At 45.0% G+C, this 18,049-nt stretch overlaps 1 long non-coding RNA gene across 1 annotated transcript; it reads right to left on the reverse strand.

The window, feature by feature from the left end:
- Nucleotides 1–1,603: 1,603 nt before the first annotated feature.
- LOC148164744 (uncharacterized) lies at nucleotides 1,604–9,187 on the reverse strand. Its single transcript, XR_015767888.1, has 2 exons — nucleotides 6,497–9,187; nucleotides 1,604–5,136 (listed from the first exon to the last, which is right to left on the reverse strand). It is a non-coding gene; the product is annotated as an uncharacterized LOC148164744 (long non-coding RNA).
- Nucleotides 9,188–18,049: the final 8,862 nt, after the last annotated feature.

The following is an 18,049-nucleotide window of genomic DNA, read 5'->3' on the forward strand; positions in this document are numbered from 1 at the left end:
ATTATGATAATTGGTATTGTTCTCCGAGCTAGGAAGGTAGCAGGTAAGGATTAGTGCAAATGTAGACAATCTTATTGTTGGGGAAGTATGCAGTTACGGAAGGTCTCAGCTGATGACCTCTACTTTTGGGCCAAGCAAGGGGCAAAGTCCAGAACTAAGAGGGAGTGAGAGAAGCAGAGGCAGGGTAAGGGCTTGAGCAGAAGTGCACAAATTTTAAGAGCCACCTTTGGAGATTCAGAAAGGAAACTAATTAAGCCCACTCAAAGGGATCTCTGCGTGGCAATGAAGGCGTTAATGATTAGGCTCTTTACAAAGGACATTCAGAAGAACAAAGTTGGAGAGCTAACATTTCCTAATTTCAAGACTTACTATAAAGCAACAGCAACCAAGATGGTGTGCTGACATAAAGACAGACAAAAATATCAGTAAAATAGAATAAAATGTCCAAAAAGAAACCCATACATTTAAGGACAACTGACTTATGACAACGATGCAAAAGCAATTCACTAGAGGAGGAACAATCTTTATAACAAATAGTACTGACACAATTCAACACCCACATGCAAAAAAATAAAAATAAAAGAATTTTCATACCTCATACCATATCGAAACATTAACTCACAACGGGCTATAATCCCAAATATAAAACCTAAAACTGTGACACTTTTTGAAGAAAACATAGAAGAAAATCTTGGTGACAAGATTAGGCAAAGATTTCTTAGATGTGACACCAAAAGCACAGTCTATAAAAGGAAAGGTTGATAAACTGGATTTCATCAAAATTAAAAATTCTGCTCTTTGAAAGACGCTATTAAGAGAATGAAAACACAAGTCACAGGCTAGAAAAAAATATTTGCAAAGTCTGTATCTGATAAAAGACCTGCATCCGGAATACATAATGAACTCTCAAAACTCAATCGTAAGAAAACAAACGACCCAGTTAAAAAATAGGCAAAAAGATCTGAGCAGACATGTCATCTAAAAAAAGATATATGGACGGCAATGCTACTCAACATCATTAGGGAGATGCAAATTAACAACACGATGCTATACCACGACATTCCTATTGGAATGGCTAAAATCAAAAAGCTCAACTATTCCAAGTATTGGCAAAGATGCAAAGGAGCCAGAACTCTCATAGACCGTCGGTGATGGTGCAACATGGTACAGCCGTTTTGGGAAAAGTTTGGCAATTTTTAAAAGGTTAAACACATCTTCCATATGATCCAACCATTTCAATTCTATGTATTTTCCCGAACAAAAAGAAGCATATGTCTACAGGAAGACTTGTGCATGTATGTTTATAGAAACTCTATTCCGAATCTCAAACAATTATAAACCAAAAAGTTGATTAAATCGGGTGAAAAAGGAGAAAAAAACCCACTATGGTTAAAAACAATAACTCAGAACCAACTAAAATCCAGGTCAGGGTTTTGAAATCCCTATTTTAGGGCATTCCATTCCAATAACTAAGAAATTAAACCCCCATTGGAAAACAATAGGGACCCTCACAATCGTCAGAAAAGCTATTACAATTATTTTCCTACTCTTAAAAAAAAATAACATGGATAAGGCAGTAAACAAAGACAATTTGGTAATCACCTTATATCAACGAAAACTTCTTTTTTATTAGAAAGAGAACGAAACAGGCCTTCAAGAGTCCTTTTGCAGGTGAATGGAGGGACTCTGGAGAACGCATACCATGTAAGACTACTATTGAAATACACCACCACCTGGAAGAATCTCCAGATAATTAAACAAAGTGAAAGCAATTAGACAAAAAAGAATGCATGCTATATGATTCCATTTATATAAAACTCTAGAAGTGGCAGATTAATCTCTAGTGACAGAAAGCAGATTGAGTCGTGGCTCAGAAAATGGGGAAGAAGAAGGGAAGGACAGAGAGCGTACAAGGGAGCTCAGGGAAACTTACTCAAGATGACAGGTATGTTCATTATCTTGATTGTGTTGATGGTTTTATGAGTGTAGAGAGATGTCAACGTTTATCAGATTGTACACTTAAAGTATGTACAGTTTATTGGATGTGAGTTATCCTTCAGTTCAGCTGTGAAAAAGAAAACAAGTAGACTCGCTTTACATGGTGATTTTTAAAAATAGGGGCCCGTCAACTTTTGTGAATGGAGGGATTAAAATCACAGCGCAGTTATGATTGAACCACGTACTGTCGGCTAGGGCTGCCATGAGAAAGAACCACAGACTGGGTGGCTTAAGCAACAGAGATTCATTGCCTTATAGCTCTGGAGGCTAGAAGTCCAAGATCAAGGTGTCAACAGGGTTGGTTGCTTCCAAGTCCTGTCTCCTTGACTTATAGATGGCCACCGACATGGTCTTCCCTCTGTCCATGCACCTGTGTCATTGTTAATATCCTTTTCTTAGGAGGACATGACTCATATGGGATTAGGTCCCACCCAAAAGGCTTCCTTCTAACTTAATCACCTCTTTAAAATCTCTGTCTCCAAATACAGTCATATTCTGAGGTGTTGGGGGTTGGGTTTCAACAGGAGGGAGGTGGCACAATTCAGCCCATAATAAACACTGTTTTCCATTTATGTTACAGCACTTTACCACACCGTTTACTTTTTTTATTTTTTTTAAGATTTTATTTATTTATTTGAGAGAGAGAGAGAGAGAGAGAAACAGCATGAGAGGGGAGAAGGTCAGAGGGAGAAGCAGGCTCCCCGCTGAGCCGGGAGCCCGATGTGGGACTCGATCCCGGGACTCCGGGATCATGACCTGAGCCGAAGGCAGTCGCTTAACCAACTGAGCCACCCAGGCGCCCCCACACGGTTTATTTAGATGTGGCCTAATTTCTTCGAGAATATCCTAGTTATGTGAATTGCATGATTAATAGAAGAGAGAATTTCATGAATTAGCAGTTCTACTGAACTACCAAAAGCTGTACCTGAGTCCCTGAAAAACCCACAGACAGACCGGCAGAAGGAAACGTGATCTTCTGGGAGATGGTTGGGAAGGAACACGGTTGGAGACATAAAGGAAGGCCTGGAAGTTATTCGTTCAAATAACAGGCAATCGGAACAGGAAAAGAGACAGGATCACGAAGTAGCTTTTTCTTTATCCTCAGGTCCTGTCTTACCATCAGCCGGCTTGGGTGGACCCAAATGGACTGCAGGGTCACCCCGACCCCCAAAGGCAAGTCCTGACTTTACAATTTAAACAAATGGCCAAGTTTGCAAGCAGAGCTCCTTCCTTGCTGTGGGGCCAAACCGGAAGCTGCTGCCTTTGTGAACCCCCTTTTCTGTTGATGCCAAGGGCAGGAAATTCAAGCCAGAGTTAGGTCGGTGGGCGATAAGGTGTGATGTAAAGCAGGATGCTCATCGGACAACCACCTGTTGAGTGGGGCCCAAGTGTGGGCCTTTGAAAAGCCCCAAGTGGCTAGTTCACACACTGACTTGCAAGTGTTTTTGTTCAGATAATCAAACAAGGCTCAATTTAGAATTTGCATGGGTTTCTAATTCCAAAGCTTTCTTGCTGTGCCTGTGATGGCCACTTCCTCTATGGGCTGGGACCCTTGGACTTGCATGTGGAATGGAGGGGGGTGGGGCTGGGGGAGTGCTGGGAAAGGAACAGGTGTCTTTTCCTGCACCTGAGCCAAACTGCTTGTGAAGTGATAACGTGGTCGAGAGATAAACAGTATCCTTTTGGCTGTTAGGTCTGCACCTTGACCTTGACTACAACTAAAAGAATCCTAGCTGTTTTCCAAAGTTTTCTTTAAAAGAAAAGGTAAATTACGTGCATTTAGTTAAATGTTTGGCCATCTTTCCATACTTTACTGAAACACTGACGTGGAAGATGAGGAGGCTTAGAGGACACACCTGCGCCGCCAATTTGGGCAAGTCATGGTGCCCTCTGAGGCCTCTCTTCACGAGGAACTGTTCTTTAATTTCTATTTAAACCCGACAGAGTAAATTAGGAGGTAGAAACCTACCTGGTGTTTGAGCCGGACACGAGATCAAGCGGACAACTAGAGGATTATGATTATTAAGGATTATTATCTTATTAATAATTATTGTGGTGTTATGGTGACCATTTATTGAAGAGCTACTACGTACCAAGCACTATTCTAGACTATATTCTACATGATTTCATTCTCACCGTGTTAAGAAGTAGATAATAATAGTCACCATTTTACATTAAGAAAATGAGGCTCAGGGAAATTCCTTGCCCAGGGACCCACAAATCCTAAGCAGCGAAGTTGGATTCGGACTTAGATTCGTCTGGTTTCAAAGCCCATCCTGTTTTCACCACCTCTTGCTTTTCTGGAAGACGGCTCTAAAATATATTTTGGACTGTATTTGAGTGTTATTTGGTGAGTTATCTTTGTATGTCTATTTAGATTGTAGCCTCCTCAGTAAGAAAAGATTGAGTCCTCTTCTGGCTTTTGCTTAGCAGAATACACAAATTTAATACATTCAAAATGTTACTTGAGAGTCTGTACCTGACCTTCATCAGAGTATTGTGCCAACATCAAGCTCCTGGTTTTGACAATGTACTGTTGTCTATAAGACTATTGTTGGGGGAAGCTGAGCAAAGGCCACATGGGAACCCTCTGTACTATTGTTGTGGAACTTTTCATGAGTCTTAAACTAGTTCACAGTAAAAGCTTTCTTTAATGTTATTTCATAATGATCATAAAGGGCACCGTGCTGGTATAGTGCAAACAAAATTAGGCAAGTCAGGTCCCAGGTTCGAAAGCTGTTCTTCCCTACTAGTTATGTGGCTTTGTACAAGTCATCTGTCCCCAACTGAGGCCCAGCAAACGTGGTATCCAAGTCCCATTTTAACATTAAGAGTTATGATTTCCGATATTTAAAAAAATACATTCTAGACTTCCTTTTTAGGATGCAAGAGTGAATAGCACATCTAACTTGCTTCCTCCCAAAATACACTAAAACTACAGTAAAGAGATTGTTTAAAGACACACCCCACACAGGCAGGCGGGACAGGAGAGGAAAAAACAGCAACAAAATATGAGAAGCTAGGAAGCAGGTGATAAAGGACTTACCGGCCTTGAGTTGGCAGTAGATAAAGCAAAGAATGAGCTTGTCCCACACTAGAGAATCTTCAAAAAACTCAGAAACCAACAGCACCGGGTACCTTTGGAAATGGAGGCACAAATAGGGTGGCTAAAATAAGGACTGGGTGAAACCCCAGAGACACAGGTCTCTAGCTTCCTGCCCCCACTCTGTACACGGGGAGACTACTTTTACCCCATCTAACCACAGTTTAGAGATTTCACCCTCCTAAGAGTGTAAAATAGAAGTCTGTGGACTGGGAACTTGGACACACCATGTCAAAACCAAGAAGATCAGATGACAGTATACACAATGAGTGCCAGGTGCTGAGCGCCCCAGCTCTCTTTCCCCAACTTAGCTCCCAGAACTTTGGCCACCAGACGTTAAGCTTCCAAGCAGGAGACTAAAGTTCTGCTCTGGAGAATCTGACCAGTCCCAGAGAAACCACCCAAAGACACTGAAATTAGAGAATGCTCAACAAATAGTCCACCCAGCCAGCTCACCCCACAGTGAAGCTCACAGTCAGCAAACCCCTGCCTTAACCTCAGAGCTTCCAAGTTAGCTTGTTTGTTCTTAACTCTATCATGGACATAGCTGTACCGCAGACAGAAAAAAAAGGCAACCAGGAGTCTAGGCAGGGAGAAGAAAACTTTCCCCAAATCATTAATGTCCTCAAAGAGATGATAGAAGATCGAAGCAAGAAGACTGGAATGCTATAAAAAAGAAGGAGAGGGGCACCTGGGTGGCTCAGTTGGTCTGACTCTTGATTTCGGCTCAGGTTATGATCTCAGGGTTGTGAGATCAAGCCCCACATCAAGCTCCGTGCTCAGTGGGGAGTCTGCTTGAGGATTCCCTCTCTCTCTCTCTCTCTCTGCCTCTCCCCCACCCCCCTCCCCTTCTCCCTAAAAAAAAAAAAAAAAGAAAGAAAGAAAGAAAGAGAAGAAACGTAGAGAACAACTGCCAAAAGTGCTCTTGGGAACTAAAAACAACTGCACTGATGACAAATTAAATAGACTAGAAAATAAGGATGATGGTAAGTATCCCAGAAACTATAGCAAAAAGACAGAGATGGAAAATGAAGGAGAAGAGGAAAGTAGAGGATGAGTCCAGGAAGTCTGACATTTAAATAATAGAAGAAATCTCAGAAAGAGAGAAGAGAGAAATAGAAGGAAAATCATGGACAAAATTATTCAAGTAGTTGTCCTAGAACAGGACATGCCATTCTAGAATGAAAGGATCGCCAAGTACCCAACACAATGGATGAAAATTGTCCAAGGACATCATTGGGCAATTTCTAACCACTGGGGACCCCCTGGGAACAAAAAACGATCCTAGGAGTTTCCATGAAGATGAAATAGATCAGGAAACACATTGACTTCAGACTTCTAAAAGCAAAAAGACGAAGGACAGAGGGTCTGGTCTGGGTACGATGGTGAACACACCCTCTGCCTGGACTCTCCCATAGATTGCCTTTATAAAACCTGGGCAGAACGATGCAGCATCTCTTCGGGGAATCCAAAAAGTAAATGGCAGCAGGCAGATGGTGAAAGGAGACCAGAATCCGGAGTACCTCCAAACCAGCAGTATGAGTATCATTTTTTCTTCTGGAAGACCCAGCCGTGACTCAAGTCAGTGTGAAGCAATGGCAACAGACGCCCGAGGTGCCTAATGAGTGGAATATTATTCAACAATAAAAAGGAACAAATTATTGGTTCATGCAATAGAATGGCTGACCCTTAGATGCATTTTCCTAAGTGAAATAAGCCAGATGCAAAAGACTATTGTATAATTCCATTCATTGCACTTTCTGGAAAAGGCCACACTACAAGGGACTGTAAGCAGATCAGTGATTGCCGGGGGATGGGGCTCAGGGAGGGGTTGGCTGCATGAGGGAAGTTTTGTGGTAGAATTATTGTGTGTCATGACTGGTGGTGGATACACAACTCTGTGCATTTGTCAAAACCCACAGTCTCTCTCTCTCAACAAATAAGATCTTTAAAAGGCAGCAGGAGCGGGGGTAAGCTGGGTGGCTCAGTCAGTTAAGTGGCTGCTTTAGGCTTAGGTCATGATCTCAGGGTCCCGGGATCGAGTGGGGAGTCTGCTTCTCCCTCTGCCCCCGCCCCCAGCTCATGTACACACTCTCTCTCTCTCAAATAAATAAAATCTTAAAAAAAAACAAAAAACCCACAGACCTGTACACCACAAAGCGTGAAGTTTGTTGTATGTAAATTTAAAAAAAACAAATGAATCAGGGTATGGGAGGGAGCCCAAAAGGAATACACACCATAACAAATTAACCTAAGTGTATTACAAATTAATAACATAACCACACTGAAAGGGGTGAAGAAAAGAACTTTGGAACTTTGGGAAAACAGTTATTATAACAGGAGACTGTAAGACTTAAGACAAAAAGAATTCTACGCAAACACTGCGTTTGTTTCTCAGAAGACTACGGGTTAGCAATTCTCAAATTACTTTACGCCTATACTAGGGTTGGACAGAACAGTAAATAGGGTGTCGGTCATGAGAACCAGGCTTCCCACCGACAGAGAAAGAGCTACAGATAGGGAAAGCCGAAAGGCTGGAGTCAACCTGGTGGTGCTGGGTTGGAATCGGGGCTGTGGGTACAAACGCTCATGTTCTTTTAAATATGTACACAGTTCAATAGATAAAGAAATAAAAAAATATGTGTATATACTTGCCTTATTATACATACATATATTTCCTAGCTCTGCCTGCTGAGAAGGCCTACAAGCCATGACATCCCAAAAACATTTGAGCCCACCTAGTGCCCAGATGTTGGTCTTTAAATACTCTGATCCTTTAAAGGGCACCGGGGCTCCTTGGGAAGTGGTTGAGCCAGCTGGGAGGGCAGAGACATGAGGTATCTTGTGATTTCAGAAGGTAAGAAAGTGCCCAAAAAAGATAAAGGCACAGGATTCAAGGAACACAGGACCTAACCTGCAAGCGCTTCCAATGGCCAAAGCTGGAATAATCTGAGGTACAATACAAATGATAATATAATTAGATTATAGCCCATAGAATAAAATAAATACCCATGAGTTCATACTAATATAAACACATGAATGAATGAATGAATGATGAATGAGGGAGAAAGGGGCAGCTCTTCCTTATGGAAGAACTCCAATTAACAATCGCAGAAGAATTGAGGAAAATGCAGAATCACCATTACAACACCACAGAAATCATTGTTGCAGGCAAGATTCTCCAGCAGATGCCACAATTAATGGGTAGAAATTTGAGAAGAAACTGGATACTTGTACAATCTAACAGTATCTCCCTCAAGATATTTATTAACTAAAAAAGGAAAACCAGTAACTTTACAGCAGAGAAACCCAGCCCCTTAGTCTAGCAATCAAGGTAAACATCACCAGTTCTAGAATTATCGACATCATGAATCCCTTGGTCTGATGCCCTGAGAAGTGCATATCACTTCTACGGTGTCCTTGCTAAAAATTCACGAGAAATCAACAGGCAAACCCAAGTGGGGGATATTCTACAAAATAACTGACTGGCTGACTGGTATTTTTTTTTTTTTCCAATAGTGACAAAATCATGAACAAGGAAGGACTGAGGAATTGTCACAGATTGGAGGAAACTAAGGAGAAATAATTAAATGCAATGTGGGATCCTGGGAAGGGGGCATTAGTGAAAAAACCGGCAAACTCCATATAAACGCATAGTTTATTTAATAGTATTAATTTCTTGGTTTTGATCACTGTACTATAATTATATAAGATGTAAACATTAGGGAAAGTTGGGTGAGGGGTATATGAAAATCCTCTGTACTATTTTTACTTTTCTGTAAGTCTAAAATTACTGCAAAATAAAAGGGTTTTTTTAAAGTACATACTATGGGGCGCCTGGCTTCTCAGGCAGAAGAACATGTGACCCTTGATCTCAGGGTTGTGAGTCTCAAGCCCCATGTGGGGTATAGAGAGTACTTATAAAAAAAAAAAAACTTTGGGGGTGCCTGGGTGGCTCAGTAGTTAAGCGCCTGACTCTTGATTTCAGCTCAGGTCATGATGTCAGGGTCCTGAGATCCAGCCCCAGATGGAGCCCTGCGTGGGACTCTGTGCTGGGCATGGAGCCTGCTTAAGATTCTCTCTTGCCCTCTCCCTCTGCCCCCGCCCCCCCAAATAAATAAATAAAAATTAAAAAATAAAAAAAATACATACTATGTTAAAATGTCATTTTACATCCTCAGCTGACCTATCACAGCTACCTTCTAAGGTTTATTCAGTAACCACGTGGACCTAGGGACATAAGTTCCACCAGCGCTCAATCCTAACGGTGAATTCTGAGTTGGTGCCTGGGCCAGCTGCCTGGCCAATTCTCCTTGCTCATTTTTCTACATTGGTCAATAGGTTTGGTTAGAATTCCAAGGCCTTGGGCTTTGCTGGGCTAGAAAAAGTTAGAGGAAAGGGAAGCAAATAGCCCCTGAGATGGAACCGGCTTTCCTGAGTGACTCTTTTTTAAAAATTTGTTAAGGGGTACCTGGGTGGCTCAGTCAGTTAAGCGTCTGCTCTTCAGCTCAGGTCACAGTCCCAGGGTCCTGGGATCAAGCCCCACATCAGGCTCCCTGCTCAGCGGGGAATCTGCTTCTCCCTCTGCCCCTCGCCCTGCTTGTGCTCTCTCTCTCTCAAATAAATAAAATATTTTTAAAAAAATAAATAAAAAATTTTTTAAAGATCTATTTATTTTAGAGAGAGAAAGAGAAAAAGCTCACATGAGCAGGGGGAGGGGCAGAGGCAGAGGGAGACAAGCAGACTCCCCACTGAGCCAGGAGCCCAACACGGGGCTACGGGGCGGGGCGGGGGGCTCCATTCCCAGGACGCTGAGATCTCTTCCTGAGCCGAAATCACAAGTCAGACGCTCAACTCACTGAGCCACCCAGCGGCCCCATTCCTGTGCATGTCTAGACTGCTTTCAGCTCCCACTCCGCAGAGCTCCAACCTCCAAGGAAGCCACTCTTTCCTTGTGTCCTAAAGATTGCAGAAGGATCTAATCTTGGTTATGTAGCTATACCATCTGTTTGTGCCCTTGGAATTGTAAAACCGATCCCCATGTTTACAGATCTGATCTTACATGTCACATGTGCGGGGCAATAACGAGGCAGCTGCCAGGCAGTTGCAAGATTCTTCATGTTCAGAAGCTCCTCCATGTAGAAGCAGGTCAGGTCCTGAAAGGCTGTTCTGAGCGCACTGTTTTGTCATCCCAGTTGCCTAGGAGGCGTTTCCACCAGCAGCCCTCAGATTGATGTCCATCAGACAGGAGTGTTTTAAACTCAAGCCCATGCTCCTCCTCTTCACTGATATACGTTCTCTCGGGCGTGTTTCCCCCAACAAATTTGTGTTTGTTTGTTTGTTTCCTGCACTGAAAACACATTGAGAGACAGAATATCTGCAAATATTGTAAGACTCTTTAACTTTATCTCCACCAGCCCGCTGCACTTTGAAGTCAGGCCCACTCAAAGGGGGCCTTGTACAGAGGAAATATCCATGGCCTCCAGCAAGCACGCCATCACTCCAGCCTCTGTGTCTTCAAACTCCTGGCATGCTCCTGACGGAGGCTGGTAAACTCTGTTGATGTGAGCCTCCGAGCTGTGATCCTCTGAACCCTTTCGTTTCTATTGCTTGTCCTATCTCTTGCTGATTATTGACCAAAGAAGCAAGGCAGCTTTTATATCATACAATTACCCTTCATCCTTTCGAACCTTCTCTAACGTTGACTCAGTCCATACACAAGGGCAACATTCATGATTTTTCACTGATTTCCTTTTTCTTAAATTATCTCTTGTTTGGAATTGAATATATTAGTATATCTATTAGTAATTATAGTATATATTAGTATATTTTATATATAGTATATATTATTACATATATATTAGTACATATTAGTAAATCCTTGCATGGACACGATGGGGTTAAAAATGTTTGCAAAACACCTCGGGCTCAGCATGAGCTGAGCAAGCACACTGTAGACCAAGAGGCTTATGGCCACGAATCCTGATAGGGTGGTGAGCAGAACTTTCTCAGGACAGCAGAGCTTTGTTGATAACCATGGACGATCTCAAGGAGAGAGCGTCTGTACTTCCCATAAAGAGCAAGAAGGATGTTCTTGGGGTTGTGAGTTCGAGCCCCATTTGGGGCGTGGAGCCTACTTAAAATAAAAAAATAAAATTAAAAAAAAAAAAGAGCAAGAAGGAGACTCTAAAGTTGCTACTTGGTACACTGTTTCCAGAATCAACCAAGCAGGAGGTTGACACAATTATCTGGAGAATCTGAGCAGAGACATACTTATCTACATTAAAACAAAACAATCATCATCATCATCAAAGACTGGTCCAGAAATTTAAAAGTGGGTTATATGGGTTAAGTACTTACTATGCATCAAGCACATGCATTATCTCATGGAATTCTTTAAACAGCTCTACGATATGGATATTCTCATTCCCATATTGCAAATAAGGAAACCGAGACACAGGTAGGTAAAGTCACTTATCCAAAGTCCCACTGCTAATTAAGAGCGATGCTGGGAGTTAAACTGGGGTCTCTGACCTCAGAACTCTTAACTACCCAGGTAACCACCTCAACTAATTGACTGGAGGAATGAGCGCGCTTCTATCCTCAAAGGTTTTACCTTTTCCCCTCACAGTATTCTCATGCAGGAGGGCTGGCGCCGTGACCCCTGTGGCTACCTTAGAACATTCCCACTGTGAGTCACCTCCCCATGAAAACCAAAAGCCCCTCTGTCCCCCGCCCCAACACCTTAAGAATCAACACAACTGGAAGCTGTTGGTGGCCATCTCTTGACAGGGCTCAGGAAGTGGCTCTCAACCAGGGGCAATGTTGCCCCTGTCCGTGGGACATTCGGCAATGTGTGAAGATATTATTGATTACCACAGCTGGGGGGGGGTGGGTAGCGTTCCATAGCACCCAGGGACGCTATTAAACATCCTACAAGGCACAAGCCAGCTCCCCCTGCACCCCCCCAACCCCACCCAGCTCCAATCCAGCCCCAGATGTCAGTGGTGGAGAAGGGGAGAGACCCCTAGCTAAAGGAGTCAGTAATGCTTTGGAGCCCCGGTCCCCAGCCTGGCCTGGGAGGAAAAAAAATCACTGCTACCGCAGTCAGGAAACTGGATCAGATGGGTTCTCTCATCTGCAGGGGAGACGCTACCGCCAGCACTTGGGCTTTTTCCATCCAGCTAATTAGTGCATTTGCGGATTGTCTGAACTGACAGCCTCCTTTCCCCCATAAACAGCACGTTGGCAAGCCACTCCAAATTCAAAATACTGTCCTGACAAGCTAGGCAAGTGATTCAACGAGGTGACTCTTTTGGCTGGGCAGCATAAGGGCGGGTGGCACATTTCAGGGGCAAATCCCTAGAACATTAGCATCAGAGGGGAGGAGAGGAACTTTAAAGCTGGTCAAGGAATCCCGTTGGCTCCACTCCCTAATTATTTTAGCAGGCAGTGAGATCATGCTCTGCAAGAACGGACGCAAAGAAAAGGGAGCTATAACCGGATACCGCTGCAAATAAAGTCAGCTCCACCAGAGAAACTAAAACAAGACGTGTGCTGCATTCACTTCATGAAAAGTTTAAGGTCAGAGTTCCGTCAGGAAAGAACCAGCCTGGGGAGTCCGCCAGCCCCGGTTCCGAGATCCCACTTGGAAATGCTGTCGCCAAGTGACTGCAGGCAGAAAGCCCTCTCTCCCTGTGCCTCCGTGTCTCATCTGCAGAGCAGGACTCACTGTCGCAGCCACTCCATAGGGTCATCCTGGCAAGTACAGGGTGTGATGTGTGTGACAAAAGCACTCGGTAGGGCTGGGCACGGAAAACACGCGGAATAAACATACACGGAATAAATGCCCTGACCCAGCTCCTCCTCTCTTCCCTTCCCTCACACGTGTGGAGAGGGCGACCAGTTTTCCCTGAGAGCCTGGTTGGGTGAAGGCAACGGGCGAGGGGCTGAGTCAGAGCCCAATAGAGGCTTTTTATTAATGGAATTCACTTTGACAAATCATGCCCACGAGATGTCCAGATAAGCAAGCTTGACTCACACAAGAGGATCTTTGATTCTGGGACCCAGAAAATGACTCCCTGAGATGTACATATGATGCACCCAGGGTCACCAGAAACAGACTTACCTTGAAGCTGATGAAAAGGAATCTCCAAGCCTCTCACCCACGCAGGAGCCCCAGCAACACATTCATGGCCATTTGCTTTTGTAAACTTGGCGGTGGTAAGATACTCTGACCTTGATTGCTTTGATTGCTTAAGATTGCTGCCCCTTTCTACTCTGACTCCCTTTGGGCCACACTTCCCCTCCTTTTGGATGACTTTGGAGCAGCCATGGGCATTTTTGGGATCTGGCTAAAAGTAACCGGAATCAGAGATACCTTTACTTTGGGTTAAGAGATATTTATCAGTTTATAAACTGTATGGACAGTTTAGTTACTGCTGGCTGTTCCCAAGTAGGGATGGTTTCCAGCAATATTCCTACGGCGCACTGGGCTGGCCCACCCGGTGTGGAGATGCAAAGGCTCGGATCCAGAGGTCCTATCTCAGTATGAGGGTGTCCTGCGGTGTCTGGCACGGGAGGTAGTGTGGGCCGGCGGAGGAAAATCAAGATGTGGGACAGACAGAGCCAGCACAGACTAATCAGAAGCTGGCCTGGGAAAAAATGTTTCCAACCATCAAGCTTGTACAACTATAGGCACATTTAAAATTGATAACTGGTCAGGATGAATTTGAGACCGACGAAGAAACATGCCCCCCAAAATACAGGACAAAAAGGATATTAGAGAGGTGCTAAGCGAATAATACATATTTTTCTGAATGGGGGGTACTTTAATACCTAATTTTGTATGTGTAATTTTATATCGTCTTCAAAAGGGCCTCTCGGATTGTTTAAGCTTCAGGCCCTACAAAACCTGGGCCCATCCCTTAGAGTTACGTACTTTTATCTTCTTCAAGAAGGCAGAGTGGGGGGAAAGGTGAGAACAGAGACAACTGAACTCCCTAACAAACTAAATTTCCTGAAATTATATTTCAGTCAGACAGTGAACCTGGAAAACTGGAAATTCCTTACGTATCTGTTCTTTCTGAAAAGAATGAAATGAAGTAAGTATATAAGGCTCCACACTATATCGGTGGATTTTCTCGCCAGGCTGAGTCCATATTGCGCGGTGTTTTGCGGAAAGTACTTTTTATCATGTGAAATAAAACACACCTAGCTTAAAAAAAAAAAAAAAAAAAAGCCAGTTTCTGCCAGTCTTTTATCTGTACTTTATCTATCCCTTCCCTCCAGCAAGAGATTCTAAACTCTATTCACGCTCACTGTGGTCGCTTCTACACCCAAATCAAACAAACTCCGCCGGCTAATTAGTTTTTGAAAGCACAAAGTAACGCAATACAAGTTGGAGAAAGTGAAAGAACTTCTTTCTAAATTCAAACGACTGAACAAGGAAACATTCAGGTAGGCAGAGCCCTTGCAGTTTCTGTTCTTACCACAGGAAGACTTAAAGGAACCACATTCTGGAGGCTGGTTTTCATTTTAATGAAAACGCCAGAAGCGCCCACAAGCTCCCCCTGCCCTTGCCCACCCCACACCCCCTACCCGAACTCCGCCGACCCCTAGAAGGCACGAAGTTCACAAGGGGGAGCAAATGGAGCCTTCTGCTCATTTCAGAACCGTGTCCTCCATTACGCAAATGCCCGGGCCCCGCGCCCAATCTGCCCGCCCCCTCTCTCCGCGCGCCGCCCGGGATGCTCAGCCCCGCGGCTCCCCCGGGTTGGGGACAGGGGGTGACCCTGGGCAAGTTTGTCCAGAGGGAGCCGAACAACACCGGGAAGGATTTGGTGGCTCTTTCCCTTTCTTTGGAAAGCCCTTAGCACGCTCCAGACACCCCACCCACCATGTATACCTTCTCTTCTAGGGCTGCTGCTTTTACAAAAACAGAGCTCGGGTCTTTAAAACCTGCATTTTCTCCCTGGGAGTAAGCATTGGTTAATGATTGCCAGCCGGTCTCTGGGTCTCGGCACCATGTGACCGGGCCACGTGACTTGGAGCCGGCTGTGGTTGTTCCTTGTATTTGAATAAAAAAGATCAAGCTTATTATTGCACTAAAAGCCTGCGGATCTCGTCAGTGCAACGTGATTCCCAGGCGGGTTACACAACGCGCTGCAGCCCTGGGCTCCGGCTTCCAGCGCCCAGCCCGTCTGCCTGCCTGCCTCCGCCCGACGCGAGGAGCTGTTTTCTAAGGGACATAAACCAAACATGGTTTTATGTTTTCCAAAGTGAGAGTCCATTTTCCCCTCGGAAAATGTGTGATGATCCTGGAAAACGAAGAGACCCAATTTCTCCGAACCTTCTTATTAGGATCAGGTTAGGAGCCCTACTGCACGCACACAAATACAGGAAAAAACAGGAGATCCAATCCTCTTTGCAACTGAAGATTCAGGATCGATTTGACCTTTGACTATTTCCCTGTCTCCCTGGAAAGTCTTCAAAATATACTCCTACTTATAAAAAAAATGTAAACTAAAAGTGACATTTTAAAAATTTAAAATGTAAATGGCATGTTCATTTTGTGTCCCCCCCCTAAGATTTCTAGAACATTGGCAGTTAAATTTTGATTCAGCACATCCTGCAAAGGAGAAAGCAGGGGGATTAGTCTGTTTATAGGTGGGAAGAGCTGGGTGTCCCTTTGCAGGTTAGGGTGTAGGTGGGCACAGCTGTGCAAATATACGCAAATTTGCCTCAAAGGGGACCCCCCTCCCATACCCAGAAGGTGACAGCCTTACCTAGCACATTGTAATACTCTCCCCCACTCCCCCCCCCCCCCACCGCCAAGGCCATAGAAGCCGTTTGAACTTTTGCTTCCTCCTGTCTCTAAGGGTAGTGATGACTCAGGTACAGAAGGTTGGGCGGGGGGGGGGGGGGGGGGGACGACAATAACACTGGTTATCTCCAATCCAAGGCCTTCTCTGAATGGAACTGCAAAGCGCTTCTCCGCGGCAGTTCCTTCTCCAGCAGTGTCTGTCTCTAGAACAGGAGGCTGGCCCATTCTCCAGCCCAGGCCAGATTTCAGCTGTGGATTCATTCATTCTACGAATACTGAGTGCCTCCCCGGCCTGGCACTGTTCCAGGTGCCGAGGAAGCAGCCGTGAACAAGGCAGCTGGATCTTGGGCTGCCGCGGGGCCTCACTCCAGTGAGGGAGAGTCATCTCCAAGGGGCCGAACCCAGGAGGCCTGGCCTGGCCAGGAGGCGGGGCTGGGGGCGCAGCCTGTGGAACTCCCTTCTGCCTTACAGCCATCTCTCAGAGGACAGGGCCACTGAAGATTAATTAATTTTACCAGCTGATGCTTTGGAAACAGACGTAAATCTGCGGGCAGATACAGGTGTGACCTTGTTTCTGAGACACCTTACAGTGAGCCCTGAGGAGTCCTTGCTCCCCGTGTCTGATCCTACACGGTCAAGAGGCTTTGCGTAGACGGCTCCCAGCTGCCAGCAGCATGGCCAAAAATACAGCAGAGCTGCTCAGGAGTAATCCCTCCTTGAGCTGTGACCAACTCACTGCCAGAGTTCCGGCTGGAGCATCGGTGCCTCCTGCTTCCCTGTTTCTCCACTGCACCCCCCCTTCCGAGGACACCCCAGCAGCTCAGGCAGGAGCTCCCCGAAAGGCCAGCCTATCCACAGTGCCAGAGGGGTGAGATCCAGCCTTGGGCAGCCTTCCCAAGTACAGGACACCAATTCTGTTCCTCGATGACAGCCCGGTATAGGGCCTTCCCTACTTCGACAAGCCCTGATGTGGATCAGAGAGTAAAAGTGTGTTCTAGAAATGGCGAAGCTTTTGACATCCTGAATAAGACCTGACCAGGGGACGGGAAGGGAGAGACAGAGGGAAAGAATGGAGCCATCACGTTCTTCCTGAAATCTTGCTTGGATTTCGATGAACCAGTCATTCAGTGGACAGTCTCTCTATGGAACTCCATCCCACACCAAGGGAAAGGGAACACAGCAAGTTCAAACAAGAGCCAGAAACGCAGGCACAATGGTCTGGTAGCTGAGGATGGTCCTTTATACCAGGGCCTCAGAGAAGGTCCTTGATATCCATGTGTGATAAGCAGGATATTAGACCCTCGCCAGCCCAACCACCACCACCCCTGACCTGTGCAAGTGGAATGAGGGCCAGCTCAAGCTGGAGAAAGGGGGGGCACGGGCACAGGCTCTGGTCCTAGAACTCAAGGTATTTTGAACCAAATTTCTTCTCCTAGCCAATCTCAGTAATACTTCCCATAGTCCCTCGTTTTCCTGAGAGGAACGGTAATTGCCATCTTCCTTCTGCAGGTGGGGAACCTAAGCAGAGGCATGCTAACAACCCCCAGCATTAAAAAGTCAAAGATACGGGACACCTGGATCAAAGATAAAATTCATGTCTTCTCCAGGTTCGCCTCCTAGAAGGATCTGCACTACCATGATCATCGGAATGGTGCAGCCTCTACAGAAAACAATATGGCAGTTCCTCAAAAAATTAAACATAGAATTGCCATATGATCCAGCAATTCCACTTCTGGGTCTATAGCCGCAAGAATTGAAAGCGGGGACTCAAACAGACAGCTGTACACCCATGTTCATAGCGGCATTATTCCTAATTGCCAAAAGGTGGAAACAACCCAAGTGTCCATGGATGAATGGATAAACGAAATGTGCTGTACACATACAATGGAATATTATTCAGCTTTAAAAAGGAAGGAGGTTCCCACTCGTACTACAACATGGGTGAACCTTGAGGACATGATGCTAAGTGAAATAAGCCCATCCCAAAATAACAAATACTGTATAATTCCAGTTACATGAGGTACCTAGAGGTACCAAATTCATAGAGGCAGAAAATAGAACGGTGGTTGTCAGGGGCTGGGTAGAGCGGAGAATGGTGAGTTAGTATATAAGGGGGCCAGAGT

This window comes from Eumetopias jubatus, unplaced genomic scaffold, assembly GCF_037043125.1.
Source record: "Eumetopias jubatus isolate StellerSeaLion01/CBP00866 unplaced genomic scaffold, mEumJub1_p1.0 scaffold_3, whole genome shotgun sequence".
Classification (NCBI taxonomy): Eukaryota; Metazoa; Chordata; class Mammalia; order Carnivora; family Otariidae; genus Eumetopias; species Eumetopias jubatus.